This window comes from Sorex araneus, chromosome 2 (genome assembly GCF_027595985.1).
Source record: "Sorex araneus isolate mSorAra2 chromosome 2, mSorAra2.pri, whole genome shotgun sequence".
NCBI classification, from domain to species: Eukaryota; Metazoa; Chordata; class Mammalia; order Eulipotyphla; family Soricidae; genus Sorex; species Sorex araneus.
In genome coordinates this window covers 138,633,327-138,651,624 of record NC_073303.1, presented here as the reverse complement: position 1 = coordinate 138,651,624, position 18,298 = coordinate 138,633,327, and the positions used below count along the sequence as shown (strand labels likewise).

The window sequence follows — 18,298 nt, the reverse complement described above, 5'->3', positions numbered from 1 at the left end:
GCTCTGATCCTCCAATAATTTTTAAAATTAAATATGTATTCTTTTAAGTTAATCCATGTAATTTTCTAAAATATTTAAAAATCTTTACTTATGATTTGCAAAGCTGTTCATAATAGAATTGTTTCAGGCATACAGTATTGCAACACCAGTATCACCCGCAGTGTGATTCATTTAATACTTAAGCCAACCTTGTATAATATATCATTATAAAAGTGAATGGTTTGATATAAGTCATGATATAGACATATATAGTCTTACTGTCACGTTTAATTGTCATGCTACTTCAGAAAGTTTTGCAAAGCCTTTTTCTTTCACAAGAGAATATACTCATGAATATACTCTTTCACCTGTGACTAACCTATCTCTGCCACCACTCCACCGCTTATTTATAGCTGCAGTTTGATCTAAACAGTTGACTTTTTTATCATTTGATGCTATTCTGACAATTTATGTTTAACCTTCCTATTCACCAAATATTTGAGTATCTCTGTACCAGACACTACCAGCTAGTTATAATACAATGTATTTGAATGACTTTATACACACACACACACACACACACACACACACACACACACTACACTTTTACACCACTATGTGCTCAAGGCCCCTTCCCCTGTTATTTCTCATCTATTTTTTCTTCTCTTGATTTCTTTCCTTCCTTATTCACATTTTTGTAATCTAGGGTTAAGGGTAATATGGCTATGCCCCTTTGATACCTTGCACTCCCTCTTCCTGTTATTCTGTGTACTACAGATAAGTGAGATCATCTGGTATTTTTCCTTCTTCTAACTCACTTCACTTAACATGATTATCTTCTAGTTCCTTCCAGGTTGCAATAAATTGTATGATTTCACTGTTCCTTGTACCCGCATAGTATTCTATTGTGTATATATTCTTTTATTTTTTATACATCAGTTGATTGTGTATCCTTGATGTTGTGCTGGATGCTACAATGAATAGCCTTGTGCATAATTTCTTTTATATGGATAATCCCTTTTATATGGATGTTTTAGCGTACTGGGAGTAGATACCAAGAAATGGAATTACTGGGTCACATGGCAGCTCTTAGTCTTACTTTTCTGAGAAACCTCCCTACTATTTTCCATAGGGTTTGATTTGTTTAAGGCCTTGGTTAGAAGGTAAATGGCAGCTCAGATCTAAGATATAAGCAAGAGTTAGCTAGGTACAGTAGGAGGGGCATTTTTTTCACAAATTCGTGAATGAATAGTCTCTTGATTATTGATGAAGGATAGAGACATGGCAGGTGTGTGTGTGCACATGTGTGTGTATATATTTAAATAATTCTGTAGTTTTAATAATTTTGTTTATCAACATAGAAATCTTCAAATTATGTGCTTCTAAAACATGTCTAGTGTAAACAGGAGAAACTATGAAGCCTGGCTGTATAATCATATAGTTATTTTGTTTTTGTTTGTAAAATGGAAAAGAGACTAATTTTGCAATTACTTCATGAATCACGTTTGTATTTCTTTAGAGTTGAAAATGTAGAGAAAGTATCAAAGCTGTTAAATTAGATACTCTTTGTTGTGGCTGTAATCAAAGGTATTGATTATGTTTTAGTTAATAGATTTGCCTGTTACAAAAGCTATCTGAAAAATGTAACAAAAAGTTTCATACGTGGAACACTTTGTTGTAAAAAATTGCACACAAATATTTGTTTAATTTTTAAATTTTTGTATAAATTTAAAGAATTTTAGTGTTATTTTAAAAATGATTTTAGGGCTGGAGCAATAGCACAGCGGGTAGGGCGTTTGCCTTGCATGCGGCCGACCCGGGTTCAATTCTCAGCATCCCATATGGTTCCCTGAGCACCGCCAGGGGTAATTCCTGAGTGCGGAGCCAGGAGTAACCCCTGTGCATCGCCGGGTGTGACCCAAAAAGCAAAAAAAAAAAAAAAATTTTAGTCCCAATGTCATTTATTTATTTACTGTGAAGTAATCATTTTGCATAAAAAGTCATTTATAGAATTTATGTTAAAAATGTTTATTTAGTCTGAACTTTTTCTTTTTTAAAGGATTTAGCCTAGAGAAGTCTTGGTTATAAGAAAATCTTTTTTATTTTTTTAATTAATTAATTATTTTTTTTATTATTATTTTTTTTAATTTTTATTATATCACCATGTGGAAAGTTACAAAGTTTTCAGGTTTATGTCTCAGTTATACAATATTCAAACACCACCCCTTCACCAGTGCCCATATTCCACCACCAAAATCCCCAGTATACCCCCCGCCCCCGCCCCCCCACCCCCAACTGTATAACTGATGAATTTCACTTCATTTTCTCTTTACCTTGATTACATTCCATATTGCAAAACAAAACTCACTATTGTTGTTGGAGTTTCCCCCAAGAAAGACAGCCCTACTGAGGAAGCATTTGATAATTGGTTTTCCATTAAAAGATTGTATATTTTCAGGTTTTAGAAAAGGTCGCGCGGCCGCAATAGCGGCCGCCCAGTTTGGATGTGTTCCAGTCCCACAACCCGGAGCCGTTTTAGTTGCTGCTCAGTGTCGCCAGACTCCATCTGGAGAAGGTGTACCAGCTGTACCTTCTCCATCTGGATCCCCAGTGTTGTTGGCCCGGATTCGGGTCCGGAGCATTTCTCCGGCCGCGTTGCTCACCAGACTGCCTGGCCTCTTCTGTGTTGAATGTGGCAAGATGGCGCCGAGGGTGGGTCGAGGGCGGGACTTCCGGCGGCCAGGGCCATTTGGAGTTTGGGCTGGTGCTGCCCCACTCCAGTGCCCCCCCGGGGCTCAGATGTGTTCCAGTCCCGCAACCCGGAGCCGTTTTAGTTGCTGCTCAGTGTCGCCAGGGCTCCATCTGGAGAAGGTGTACCAGCTGTACCTCCTCCTTCTGTATCCCCAGTGTTGTTGGCCCAGATTCGGGTCCGGAGCATTGCTCCGGCCACGTTGCTCACCAGACTGCCTGGCCTCTTCTCTGTTGAATCAAGAATATCTTTTTTTTTTTTAATTGAAGAATTTTATTTTATTGAATCACCATGTGGAAAATTACAATGCTTTCAGGCTTAAGTCTCAGTTATACAATGCTGAAACAACCATCCCTTCACCAGTGCCCATATCCCACCACCAAAAAACAAAACAAAACAGAACAAAACAAAAAAACACAGTACACCTCCCATCCCACCTCCCGCACCCCCACTCCATGTAACTGATAAATTTCACTTTACTCTCTATCTACTTTGGTTACATTCAATATTTCAACACAAACCTCACTAATATTGTTAGGAGTACCCCACTAGTCAGACCTCTTGTGAAGAGGATTTCTGTACTTTAGCAACTAAGTCCAGGGAGATTTCTTCCAGATATTGGATCATTGCAAGCTTGTAAACCTCATCTGTGGTTGTCATAATATGGCAGTCACCACACCCTTCACCCCCGGCAAGGAAGAGGCGAGAGAGAGAAATATCTTTCCCCTCCTGGGCGGGCATCGGGCCACAGCTTAGTTCTCAGTCTGGAGACATTCTGCAAGGAGCTGCCCATGCCGAAAAATTTAGCTGGCATCTGGAGTCATGTTCGTGCAGTTGCGGAGAGACTGCACACACGTGCGGCCCCCGGGATCACATCTTGGTGGCCATTGGTTATAAGAAAATCTTAACTGTACCATGCTGGGCCCATAACCTAGAGGTCAATGGATCGAAACTATCCTCTGCTAGCTTTATTCCTTCTTGGGCTGGAGTGATAGCACAGCGGTTGGGTGTTCACCTTTCACTCGGCCGACCTGAGTTCGATTCCTCCGCTGCTCTCTGAGAGCCCGGCAAGCTACCGAGAGTATCGAGCCCGAGCGGCAGAGCCTGGCAAGCTACCCATGCGTATTGGATATGCCAAAAACAGTAACAATAAGTCTCTCAATGAGAGACGTTACTGGTGCCAGCTCGTACAAATAGATGAGCAACGGAATGACAGACTGAGTATAAGGGCTGGAGCAATAGCATTTGCCTTGCATGTGGCCGCCCGGGTTCCATCTCTTTTGGAGAGCCTGGCAAGCTACCAAGAGTATCCTGCCCACACGGCAGAGCCCGGCAAGCTACCCGTGGCGTATTCAATATGCCAAAAACAGTAACAAGTCTCACAATGGAGACGTTACTGGTGCCCACTTGAGCAAATCGATGAACAACAGGACGACAGTGCTACAGTGCTACAGTGCTATAGAGTAGAGCTATAGAATATATCTGAAACTCTTAAAGAGTTAGAAAACTCATGATTTTTTTGCTGTTCATTCCAGATTTTTTAAAGGAGCTCTGGGTTTTGGTTTTGTGAGTCTCAATAGATGTTGTAGATGTTGTTGTTACATTGGTCATCTTTATTACTCTTGACTGTAATGGAAGGTGTTATCCAGTCCCTCAGCAAGGGTAATCTACAGTAATGTACTTCTACATCTATGTGTGATTTGATTCTTTTCTACTTTCATAAAACTTTGTAACAGGAAATTATGTCTGTATATATTTAGGTGCTGGTGATCCACAGTGCCCTTTTGAACTTCACCTAGGGTTAGTCTCTGAATGAAACTAGTTATAATCAATAAGTGGCTTAACACCCAAAACAATCACAGTAATTTAAATCAGGGTGTTGAGATATGGTAGGGGGCATGAAAGCATTTTATGAAAGAGAATTAAAATTTAAATTTTGTTTTAAGGCCAGGCAAAAACTGTGTTTTGGCATGATAAAAGGGTTTCTGGGGAAACCTGATGAAAAATAGTTTTCAGAGGAACAAGAATTAGTATGTCATTATGACCTTGTTTCACTCAGAAAATGGTACTCAGATTAACTAGGTAACTTAATTGCTGATTATGTTTCTACATTGAAGCATACGATCACTGTCACTGTACGATACCATGAAAATTATTTAATCTTTGAAACTCCTTATTCTGAGAATGTACTTGCATTTTGATTATAATTTGATTTTTCATTGGGACTTTGAGGAACGAATTGGTGGTATTTAGGTCCTAGTATGTATGTCAGTTATTTTAAAAAATATTATTGTAGTTTTAAGTAATATAGATACAATAGTGTTAAAATACATGATTTTGATGCATAAAGATACTGTCCCTCACTACTACCAAAGTGCCCAAGATCCTCCACCAGTGTCTTTAAGTTACTTCTAGTTTGCCTCTTCATTACTGCCTTTATTACTCTTCCCACTCTCCTACTGCTTAGCAATCAGTTTTGTAATCCAAGGCCAAGGATTTGTCATAGATCTCCTTGTTTTTTGTCTTATTATATATTGGATGAGAAATCATCTGATATTTGTCCTTCTACCTCTAACTTACTTTGCTTGACAGGATCCCATCCAGCTCCATCCAGAATTTCATCTGTTTTGTTTTGTTGTGTTTTTTGTTCAGGTGGCCACTCCTGGCAGTGCTAAGGCTGACTCTTGCCTTTTGTACTCAGGATCATGCTTGGTAGTGAGATATGTTTCTGGGCACTGGGGCTCCACCCACCTTTCCTTCACACCTTGGCCAGGCTCTGGACAGAAAGTCTCAGACTTGGGACCCTGAGGGCTCACTCCTCTTCAACCCTAGCCCATAGATCAGGGAGCCATACTGACATCAGTTCTAATTCTCTTAACCCAAAACAAGCAATCACATGAGATTATTTCTGAACATACTCCTCATATTGAACTCAGTGGATGTGACAACCATACTTCACTGACCTTATACAATCTTACGTCTCATTCAACTAAACGGAGTGACTAATTCATTACTCCCGTGTGATAGTCTAATAACACTACACGGTCAAGGAAATAATCTAAACAACAGGTATAATCAGTAGCCCTCTGGTATAAACAACTAAACATAGGAGTTCTTAAGTAGCTGGGAATCTAAACCTCCAACATTAACCCACATAAAATTCAAGGTACAATTGGGAACCTAAAGGACCCATCTACTATATCAGACAGAGATAGAAACCCAGGCAAATCCTCAAGTCTATTAAAAACTGCTAAACCTGGTTGATGAGGACCTGAAATCAACACTCACTACATTGGCTATTGAAATTAAGCAAGCATTGGACAGTGAAATTAAACAATCACTAGATGAGAAATTTAGCAAACTCAAAGAAGAACTAATACAGAGGATGACAAATTCCATACAAAATGAACTGAAGGAACTAAAGAACACAATTGCAATCCATAGCAGAATTGTGCAGTAGGAGGAAGAAAATAAAATAATAAAAACTGTAGCAAAAATCAATGATATAGAAACCAAGAAAGCAATACAAAAAAATTAATAAAACCAGAAGCTAGTTCTCCAAAAGGTTAATAAGATAGACAAACCTTTGGCTACACTCAGAAAGAAAAAAGGAGAAAGTGCTCAAATAGGATTAGAAATGAAAGAGGAGAAATTACAGCACAACCCTAAAAAATCGAAAATGTCATGAGAGCTTGCTATAAACAATACTCAGTTAAATTGGAGAACTTAGAAGAAATGGACAGATTCTTAGAAACATGTAGTCTCCCAAAACTGAATAAAGAGGAAATAAAAAGTCTGAACAGGCCAATCACAGTTAAAACAGGAATCAAGAGTCTCCCCTAAAACAAAATTCCTCATCCAGATAGTTTACTGGTGCATTTTATCAAACCTTTAGAGAAGACTTATTACCGTTGATTCTTTATTTTATTTTTTTGCTTTTTTTTGGGAGGTGGTCACACCCGGTGATGCACAGGGGTTACTCCTGGCTCATGCACTCAGGAATTACTCCTGGCAGGGACCATATGGGATGCTGGAAATGGAACCCGGGTTGGCTGTGTGCAAGGCAAATGCCCTCCCTACTGTGCTATCGCTCCAGCCCCACTACCATTGATTCTTAACTTCCAAAAAAAAAAAAAAATCAGAGAAGCAGGGATTCTTCCTAACACTGTTTATGAAATTAATATTATTTTAATACCCAAGCAGAGATATTTCTAAAAAGGAAAACTTAAGATCAATCTCCTTGAATGTTGATGCCAAAATCCTGAACAAAATCTTAGCAAACTGAATCCAGTAGCATATCAATAAAATTATACACCACGAGCAAGTGGGATTTATTCCAGATATGCAAGAATGATTTAATATACATAATGAACATAATATACTACATCAGTAAAAAGAAAGGTAAAAATCATAAAATCATATCAGGTGATGCAGAGAAAGCTTTTTACAAGATTCAACATCCATAAATGATAAAACCCTTTAGCAAAATAGGAGTGGAAGAGATCTTCAAGATAGTTAAGGCTTTCTATGACAAGCCCACAGTAAATATTATTATTAATGGTGGAAAACTGAAAGCATTCCCACCTTGATCAGGTGCAAGACAAGGACGTCCACTGTGTCCTCTAATTCAATATTGTATTAGATGTCTTAGCAATAGTAGTCCGTCAAGAGAAGGAAATCAAACAGGTCAAAATTGGAAAAGAAGATGTCAAATTATCTTTATTTGAAAGATGACATGATATACATAGAAGACCCAAAAGAGTCCACAAAATAACTTATAAACCAATACAGCAAAGTGGCACACTACAAAGTCAGTAATCAGAAATAAGCTGCATTTTTATATACAAATAATCAGTGGAGGAAGAGATCAAAAGTCTGTCCCACTTAAGATAGTGTACCAAAACATCAAGTTCCTAGGAATCACCTGAATAAAAGAGGTGAGAGCATTATACTATGAAAACTTCAAAACACTCACGAAAGAAATTGAAGATCTTAGGAAAGGGATTGTGCATAGAAAGAATCAATATTGTCAAAATTACCATCTTACCTAAACTACTCTCTTGATTCAATCAATTCCTTTCCAGATTCAAACAGCAGTCTTCAAGGACTTATAAAGTTTGTGGAATCATAAAACTGCCCTCCTAGCCAAAACCATTGTGAAAAACAAGAAACTGGGAGACATCTCACTACTTAACTAGAAGCTATACTATAAAGCCATTATGGTTAAAACACTGTGGTATTGGAACAAAGAAAGACTCTGGTTCAGAATAGAATATTCAAGGGTAAGCACCCATATATATGGTAAATGAATTTTTTACAAAGGTGCTAAGAACATGAAATAGAATAAAGACAGCCTTTTCAGCAAATGGTATGAGAATTGGATAAGCGTATGCAAGAAATTAAAACTGGATCCACATCTCACACCTTGCACAAAAGTCAACTCAGTGGGTCAAAGACTTGAGATCAGATGTGAATCTATAAAGTTCACTGAGGAAAACATAGAATGCTCTAAAACCTAGACTTCAAAGGAGTCTTTAAGGATAAGGATGCCATTTGCAAAGCTACAGAATCAAAACTAAACAAGTGGGACTACATCAGACTAAAAGTTTCTGTATGCAAGAAGAAACATGGGCTAAAACTAAATGACAACTCAGTGGCAGAAAATATTCGCACTCAACACATCAGATAAAGGCTTGATATTTAGGATATGTAAAATATTCATAAGGATCAACAATATAAAAAAATCTAAAAGCCCCATCAAAAACAACAACAACCCCCCCCCAAAAAAGCCTCATCAAAAAAAAGGGGGGGGAAGAAATGAACAGACAAGCTCTCTGAGGAAGATCATGGATGGCCAATAGGCACATAAAAAAGTGCTCATCATCATTTATTATTTGAGGAATCCAACTCAGGGCAACAACGAGGTATCATATACCAGTGAGAAGGGCATGTATCAGAAATACTGGGGACAATCCATTGGTGGGGACGTGGTAAAAACGGAACCCTCATCTACTGCGGATTGGAATGTCATCTGGTCCAACTCCTATGGAAAACAGTATGTAGGGTAACAATTAAACTCAGAATTGAGATACCATATACCCAGTAATTCCACTTTTGGTATCTATTGTCAGGACAGAAAAAAACATTCAAAAGAACTTTAGTACATCATTATTCATTGCAGCACTCAGTACAATAGCTATGATTTGGAATCAACCTAGATGTCTAATGACAGATCAGTGGATCATATAGATATGTATACAACAGAATACTATAAGGAATGATGAAATCATACCACTTGGTGCAACATGAATGAAACAGAAAGACATGTTAAATGAAGTAAGCCAGAAGAAGGAGGATAAACACAGGACGACATCACTTAAATGTGGTATTAGAATAACTAGATGTGGGAATGCAATGTTTTAAAGGGGAAGAGGGGATACTTAGATCATCCTTGGCCTCAGAGAAGGAAAGAAAGAGTGGAGGGGAGAAGAGACAAATGAGAAGCAATGGAGGCTAGGTCATAGAACTGAGGTGCAAAGGTGGTGTTAAGGAATGATAGAGCCAAATATACAAACCACAGAGTCAAGACAAATCAAAAGACCCAAACATTAACAACTGAACTTATGTCTGTCAAGAGGGCAGGCTGGGGACTGGACATGCAGTAATATGGGAGGAAACCTGTGAACATTGGTGGAGGGAAGTTGACACTGGTGGTGGGATTGGTGCTACATTATTGCATGTCAAAATATCAACTGTGAATAACCCTTTAAATCACGATGCTTCAACAAAATTTAAAAAATCTCACAGCTTCTGTAAAGCTATTTTTGGAATTGTGGATTTATCATGGGTAAAATTAAAATTGTTAGGTATTTAAATAGTTCAGGAACCCTTTTTACTAAAATCATCTGGACACCTTGGAATCTTATTTTAAATTAACTTAGAAGTAAGTAAATTTTTTAAAAATAGAACTTATGTATTTAATAAAATCTTTGAAATAGGGGTTCAGACATTGTTTTCTAGGTCACCTTACTAATATATCTGTGTGTGAGGGTTCACATACACAAGCTTGTGTTATGCTCTAGAGTTTGAAGAATCTTACAAATTAAAATAAAAATCTAGGGCTGTCAGATTTCTAAAATGTTTTAAAACTATGAGGGAAGATTATATTTACCTTTCATGGTGATTTAGCCTGTTTTGTGTGATTCTGTGGGAAAAGCTTACAATTTTGTTAGAGTTAGCATGAAACAAGTTTTGTTTTGGGATCACACCTGTCATTGCCCAGGACTTAGTCTTGCTACACAATTACACAATCAGGGATCTCTGCAATCAGGGATCATTCCTAGTAGGGCTTGGGGGATCATATGTAGTACCAGGAATGAACTTGGATCAGTTGCTCTGGTCCTGAAGAAGTTTTAACAACTAACTTCAAATAAAGTGAGTTTCTGATGAAATAGACAATAGTAGGAATCCATCTCTTTCAGTGGTTAGTTTTACCTTTGCAATATTCAAGTAAACATCATGTCTACTTTGCATATTCTTTGTAAGTTTGAAGTAGAATAATATCATGTCCTGTAACTGGAGTTAATGCTTTTTGGCAGAGAAAGATCAGTTTCCTGATCTATATGACTGAAATATTTCTTCTTGTCATTTTAACCTAACATTTTCAAACTTCTCATTCTGTATTTGTGAATTTGGTTCTTTTTTGACGTTTAGATAATGTTTTCCTTGATAAAGAGATTACTCTTCCTTTTTTCAATTTGCTCAAGTGGGCACCAGTAACATCTCCATTCAATAAAGCCCTGAGATTTTAGCAGCCTCTCCTTACTAGTCTTTCCCAACGATTGGAGACTCAGGGTCAGGGGAATGAGACCTGTTACTGTTACTGTTTTTGGTATATCGAATACACCATGGGTAGCGTGCCAGGCTCTTCTGTGCGGGCGGGATACCCTTGGTAGCTTGCTGGGCTCTCCAAGAGGGACAGAGAATGTATATCAGAAAATACAAGCAAGTATGTTAAAACCAAACACATGTGTGCTGCTTTAGGCACATCAATGGACTAGACTGTAAGAGGTCACTCGGCCGCAAAGCTCCTTCCAGGAGCATTGTTTTATATAGTCTTGGCCATTAATGGGATTACATGGCTTTGTTAATATTATATACAATATATAATGGAATATATTATAGCCTATATTATATTATATAAACTGGAGCGATAGCACAGCAGGTAGGGCATTTGCCTTGCACACAGCTGACCCAGGTTCAATTCCTCTGTCCCTTTCGGAGAGCCCGGCAAGCTACCAAGAATATCCCGCCCGCACAGCAGAGCCTGGCAAGCTACCTGTGGCGTATTCAATATGCCAAAAACAGTAACAGGTCTCACATTGGAGTCGTTACTGTTGCCCGCTCGAGCAAATCAATGAACAATGGGACGACAGTGCTACAGTGCTACATTATATTATATGTAATATAATGGAATACTGCACAGCTCTAAGAAAAAAAAAGATCATACAGTCTACGTCAACATTGATGCAACTGGAGGATATGCTGACTGAAGTCATAAAGCAACTGATAGAAACAGAATGATTTCTCTCATGTGTGGAACTTAAAGATACACAGCAAGATAGAAACAAAGGACCAAAGAAACACAATGGGAAAACTGATCCACACAGTTGAGTTTGTGGTGTGGTGGAGTTTGAAAGGGAGGAGTGTTGGGTCCTTAGGAAGAGAAGTGGATACATTCTTGATGGGTTTGGTGTTGGAAGTATGTGCATGAAAAACCATCATGAACAGTGTTGTAGATCATAGAGCCTCAATTAAAAAATTGTTAAGACTTCCTATAGACCAGTGGCTACATACCCATCCACTCAGTGATCTCTGTGCAAGTTTTCTTGGAACTCTTTTAACTTTGTAAAGTTTTTTATTGTTGTTTTCATAAAACTTTATTTATGGGCATTAAAATTTAAATTTCATGCAATTTCCATTTATTAAACATTGTGGGCTGGAACGATAGCATAATGATAGGATGTTTGCCTTGCACGCAGCCAACCCAGGTTCGATTCCTCCACCCCTCTCAGAGAGCCCGACAAGCTACTGAGAGTATCTTGCCCTCACGACAGAGCCTGGCAAGCTACCGTGGTGTATTCGATATGCCAAAAACAGTAACAACAAGTCTTACAATGGAGACACTACTGGTGCCTGCTCGAGCAAATCGATGAGCAACGGGATGACAGGGTTACAGTGATACTCTTTCTTCATTTCTTTCTAGTTAGGATAGGAAATACCTTCTAATTTTTAAATGTCTGAAATGCTAAAAACACAAACCAAAAGAAATTATTGTAAGAATATTTTGCTCAATTACTGACTTGTTATCTTGCCAGGTAAGTTCAGTGGTGTGCTTTTTTTTTTTAAACTGGGGGAGATAGTTGTTAGAATGACTGTGGTCTAGTTTAGAGAATTTATTGTAAGCTTTTTTATTCTCTTTAGTGCTATACTTCAATTTGTTTTCCTTTCTGAGCATAATGTACCCCCCCCCTTATAATCAGTTGCACCATGTGGCAGTAATGCATGGTCATATCAAATACAGATGTCTTTATTTGAGGAAAAACAAGTTAACTTCATCAGTATATTGATTTTTGAGGTGTGGGATTATAATGAGCATATCATTAGTACATTTGAAATCTTATGAATCTAAAGATACATTAATCTTATTTTTCCTTTTGAATTCAGACAAATGAGTATTTTACTGTTATCAGTAACTTGTACAATGCATTTGAAAAGATCATTTTTCAAATTCCTTTTATTACAGTAAAATTATTATATGAAATGTATAACTGTATTCCTGTCAAGTCTGTTTTTGTTTTATAATAGCAGTTTCTTTTTAAGTGACTTTGAGAGCAACATTTTAAAGAATGCCCATGAACATTTTGAATTGTAAAAGTTACAATAAAAAACTTGATAATGCTTTTAAAAATATCTCAAGAATAAAGGTATACCAGTGTAGATAGAATTGACTGTTTTTGAAGGATTCAAAATAACATGTTTCCTTAGTTTTAAAAATACAAGAATATCTAAGAAAAGATGAAATCATGCAATTTGCTGCTACAAATATGAAACTAGAGATATCAATCATGTTGAATGAAGTTAGAAGGAGGGGGCAGACACAGAATGATCTTTCTCATATGTGGGATATAAGGAAACATGGGGAATAAATAACAGTTGATTGAGGGCAACAGAATCTGAGAGCTAGTCTACAGAACTGAGCTTACCAAGGGTGGAAGCTGACAAGAGCCTGGTAGGTGTATACAAGAGGACAATGAGATAGTGGTGAAGACACTTCCATGGAAGATTATGGTGCTGGACCATTGTATGCATGAAACCCTATCATTAATAGTATTTAAAATTGTGCCTTTACAAAAAGATTCTAGAATATGAATATAGGAATGAAGAAATAGTGCAGGAGTTAAAGTACTTACTGTGCATGTAGCTGACCCAAGTTTTATCCCAAGTACCACATATGGTTTGTTGATCTCTGCCAGGAGTGATTTCTGAACATAGATCTAGGGGTAAGCCCAGAGCACCTCAAAAAAACACAAAGAATTATAAGCTTGTGGAAGAGTTCATAGTAGAAAAATAAGGTAACTGAAAATCACTGTGCTGAAGCCAATTTTATTTAATAGTTTTTAATAACAATTTTCTATAGATTTTTATGTAGTTTTTAAAAAAGTCTATTTTTCTTTTTAAAAAATTGTTTGTAGACTATAAGAAACATTGGATTAAAAAAAATAGTATTTTTGGAGATAACCTATAATAGCCCATGGGGCTGGAATATATGTTTTGCATGCTAGAGTCCTGATTTTAATCCTTAGCTCTGCATGTTGCCCCAAGTCCCAGTGGTCTTTTGCCATGAGTGACTCCAGAGCACTAGTCAATTCCTGGAGCATCAATTGGTGTAAAATCTTTCCTCAATGGCAACTCTTGATTTTTCTTCTTTATGCTCTTCTATTTACTAAATTTCCTTTCTTACTACCTTTCTATGTGAAACAACTGGTACTTATCCATTACTTTACATTCCTACTCACGTTACCTTATTCCTACATATACTATTATCTTACATTACCCTCTTACCTCATTGTGGTCCCCATAAAACCAGTGGGCTTTTCTCAGAAAACTAGAAATTGAGCTCCCATTTTACCCAGTGACTCCACTTTTTAACATCTATCCGAAGACACCAAAAATAAAATGGAGAAAAGACAGTTGTACCCATATGTTCCTTGTAGCACTACCCACAATAACCAAATTCTGGAAACAACCCAAGTGCCCAAGAACAGATGATTGGAGAAAGAAACTATGATATTTATATACAATGGAATGCTATAAAAAAATGAAATCATGCAATTTGCTGCTGTGTGGAAGGCTCTGGAGAGTACTGCGCTGAATGAAGTTAGAGACTGATACAGAAAATCTCTCAGATGTGCCATCTAAAGAAACATAGTAGTGGAATAAAAGAGTCTCAAAGGCAACAGAAACAAAGAACATGAGAACTGGTCTTCAGAAGGAAGCTTGCAGCAGGGGTAGCGGCTGAGGGAGTAAGACAGGAAAGGGAACATTACAACAGCTGGAGGGAAGTCTTCAACTGGGAGGAGGAGAGGGGTCTGAAAGGTAGTGAAGTGTGTGTCAAAAGTTATTTTTTAAAAGTGCCTTTTATAGTGGCAGGCAGGTGAGTAGGTGGGTGGGAAATGAGCAGGGGGACATTGGTGGAGGGAAGTGGACCCTGGCGAAGGGATTGGTGCTGAAACATGTATTACTGAAACCCAGTCATGAGTAATCGATTAAAAAATAATAAAAGAAAGAAAACTACAGAAGCAAAGAAACTCCTAAATATTTTGTTGCTTGTGGTCATTAATGCTTGGTCAGCTTCTCATTGTATTGTAGCACTGTAGCACTGTCATCCTATTGTTCATCGATTTGCTCAAGCCGGCACCAGTAATGTCTACATTGTGAGACTTGTTACTGTTTTTTCTTTTGGCATATTGAATACACCATGGGAAGCTTGCCAGGCTCTCCGAGAGGGAAGGAGGAATCGAACCCGGGTTGGCCGTGTGCAAGGCAAACAGGCTACCCACTGTGCTATCCCTTCAACCCCTCATTGTATTAGAAGAGTTAATTAGAACTCTTTTTGTATTGGGACTTTTTGCATAATCTTTGTGGATTGTAATAGAGTAACAGAGGCCCTAAGGCAACTGAAAGAAGAACATGAGACGTAATTTTCAGAAGATTCTTTTTTTAAAAAAAATTGTTTAAATAATGATTGGAAGACTGTAGTGACAGGGTACAGATTGGCCTATCTACAAAATAGGCTTTGTTTAATTATGCCATCTTTAGAAACACATTATAGCATAATGGGAAAAGATGTGTAAAGTACTTGGATTCAGGAAAGTGAGGCCTCTCCTGATGAACATAGTAATATCTCTTTCTCCTTTTTGTTTATCCTCTTTCTCTGTTATTTTTCTTATTAATAGATGGTGTTATTTTGTTTGTTTTGACTATTCCCCACTAGAAAGTGAGCTCTTCAAAAGCAGCTCAAAGATGCTTAGATAGACATAGGATGGCAGAATCTTGGAGACATCATACCCATTGTCCTGGAATGAATGGTTTAACAAACATTAAGTGATTATCGCATGCTTGTTATTAACTCATCTGCCTTAATGTGTCAGACTAACTAGAAGGATCTATAAATCCAGGGTAGATAACTGATAGGCATTAAAAGTAGAGAGAAAAAGAGTCTGTATTCTTGTATAGACATGACTATGGTGAGTACAAGGAAATATTGTAAGATACCCTAGTTCTTTGGTGACTTGTAACTGTACAAACAAATGTACTATAACTGGATAGTACTATCATCTTTTTTATATTAATTCCGGCATTTGCCAAGCTTTGCCTAAGAAGCTTTATCCCTACTTCCATGTTCTTACCTCTAGTTTGAATGTTGTCTTTTGTGACTCATATTTTCTGTTTCTGATTCTTTTTTCTTAATTTAAATGTGTGGTAAGAAAAAGATGGCTGCAAATTTCACTTACAATTTTCCTCTAATTTTTTAGTGTTATGTTCTGTGCGCACTGATGTTGAGTGGTCATGTTAAGCAAAATTAAGGTATTTATCAGATTGATTACTTAAAGCACTTCTCCACTGGGGCTGTGGATTAGAATTTCTTAGGAAATTTAAAATTTACTGATTGAATCCCATTTCAGATCTATTAAATAATCATTTCTTGGTTGGGGCACCTGGGTATTAAAAATTCCGCTTAGTGATTTTATGCAAGTACACAGTTAAAAACCACCATTAGAGACCATCTCAAGCCACTAAGGCAGATCAGTATTTTTTTATTTTTATTTTATTTTATTATTTTTTATTTTTTAAATTTCAGATCAGTATTTTTTTTAAAAAAATCATTTTAATGCCTTTATGTGCTTTCTTCAAATCCTACGTTGACTTTTCCTTTTATTCAAGAGTTAACTCAACAATGAAGCTTGACATTTAGGATCTACACGTGGCCGCCCTAAATTTACCCTAACAATTCTTTTTGAGAGCTGTTTCTATTAGACTGAGATTATTATAATTTAACACTGCTTTCAGTCACTTTCCTTCCTTCCTTCCTTCCTTCCTTCCTTCCTTCCTTCCTTCCTTCCTTCCTTCCTTCTTTCTTTCTTTCTTTCTTTCTTTCTTTCTTTCTTTCTTTCTTTCTTTCTTTCTTTCTTTCTTTCTTTCTTTCCTTCCTTTCTTTCTTTCTTTCTTTCTTTCTTCTTTCTTTCTTTCTTCTTCTTTCTTTCCTCCTTTCTTTCTTTCCTTTCTTTCTTTCTTCCTTTCTTTCTTTCTTTTCTTCCTTTCTTTCTTTCTTTCTTTCTTTCTTTCTTTCTTTCTTTCTTTCTTTCTTTCTTTCTTTCCTTCTTTCCTCCTTTCTTTCCTTCTTTCTTTCCTCCTTCCTTCCTTCCTTCTTCTTCTTCTTTCTTTCTTTCTTTCTTTCCTTTCTTTCTTTTCTTTCTTTCTTTCTTTCTTTCTTTCTTTCTTTCTTTCTTCTTTCTTTCTTTCCTTCTTTCCTCCTTTCTTTCCTTCTTTCCTCCTTTCTTTCTTTCCTTCTTTCTTTCCTCCTTCCTTCCTTCCTTCCTTCTTTCTTTCTTTCTTTCTTTCTTTCTTTCTTTCTTTCTTTTTTCTTTCTTTCTTTCTTTCTTTCTTTCTTTCCTTCTTTCCTCCTTTCTTTCCTTCTTTCCTCCTTTCTTTCTTTCTTTCCTTCTTTCCTCCTTCCTTCCTTCCTTCTTTCTTTCTTTCTTTCTTTCTTTCTTTCTTTCTTTCTTTCTTTCTTTCTTTCTTTCTTTCTTTCTTTCTTTCTTTCTTTCTTTCTTCCTTCCTTTTCTTTCCTTTTCTTTTTGGGTCACACCCAGTGATGCACAGGGTTATTCCTGGCTCATGCACTCAGGAATTACTCCTGGTGGTGCTCAGAGGGCCATATGGGATGCTGAGAATCGAACCTGGGTCGGTCACCTCGTGCAAGGCAAACGCCCTACCCACTGTGCTATTGCTCCAGCCCTCACTTATCTTTCTTTCTTTCTTTTTTTTTTATTCAATAGAGGTAAGCATTTATTCCTTGAGGTTCTAAATTCTACGTTACATAATCCCTCTGTAGAATATAGGAGACTTAACTTCTGCCATTGCTAAGCAGAAATTTTCATTATTAGTGTCCGCACACCAGTCATGTCCTGATAGTCAAGTATGGCAGCATAATTGCATGTCATTTCTATCAGAACTTAAGACTAATATGCAGGTATATTGATCTCACATGCCAATGACTCAAGCACTCACTTATCTTTCTTAAGATGATTTAGAATGCCCTGTTTTCTTCTTCTTTCTTTGATCACTGTAACAACTTTCCCCCTCTAAATTCTACTTTAAAAGTCACACTGTTTCTGTAGACATTTTTTAGTAATCTCAGGTAGAATTCATCTACCTTCTTTGAATTTAAAGAACACTTATGTGCTTTGCTTTGTTACTAATATCAGACCATATGTATCTTCATTTATTTTTCACATCTACTTCTTGATGGCAGATTGTGTCTATGTGTGTTCTACTACCACCCAATTACTAGAATGTTGTGTTGGACATAGTGTATGCTGAGCTACCCACCTGCTTCTGATTTTGAGAAAATAAATGGATGTACATTTAAAAAAAAGTTTATTAAAATCCATGACTGTTTTTGGTGTATATTAAGCCAGTCTTAAGTTAGTTACCATTAAATATGGAGCTTCCTAATAATCCTGGACTCCATATTTGAGTCTTGACAGACTATCTCTTATTTTCAACCTTTTGTTGTTGTTGTTGTTTTAATGATAACACAGAACTCAGAGATGTCAAGCTAGCTTTCTCCCATGTAATGTTTGCCCAGAATAGTGATTGCTGAGAGACAGTTCTGTACTGGTCTCCCGCATGTTGTAGCTGTCTTACAAACCGAGGTACTAACTGCTTGTCTTTTTTCTATCTTTTCCAAGAATGTTTATGTAATGAGCAGCCTTGGCGGATGAA

At 37.2% G+C, this 18,298-nt stretch overlaps 1 protein-coding gene and 1 pseudogene across 2 annotated transcripts in view; one reads left to right on the top strand and one right to left on the bottom strand.

Annotated features, from left to right (window-relative positions):
• The window catches only part of GTF2E1 (general transcription factor IIE subunit 1), a 72,770-nt gene that overhangs the window by 7,859 nt on the left and 46,613 nt on the right, over positions 1-18,298 (top strand). The window lies entirely within an intron of this gene.
• Positions 17,456-17,615, bottom strand: LOC129403081 (small nucleolar RNA SNORA53; annotated as a pseudogene).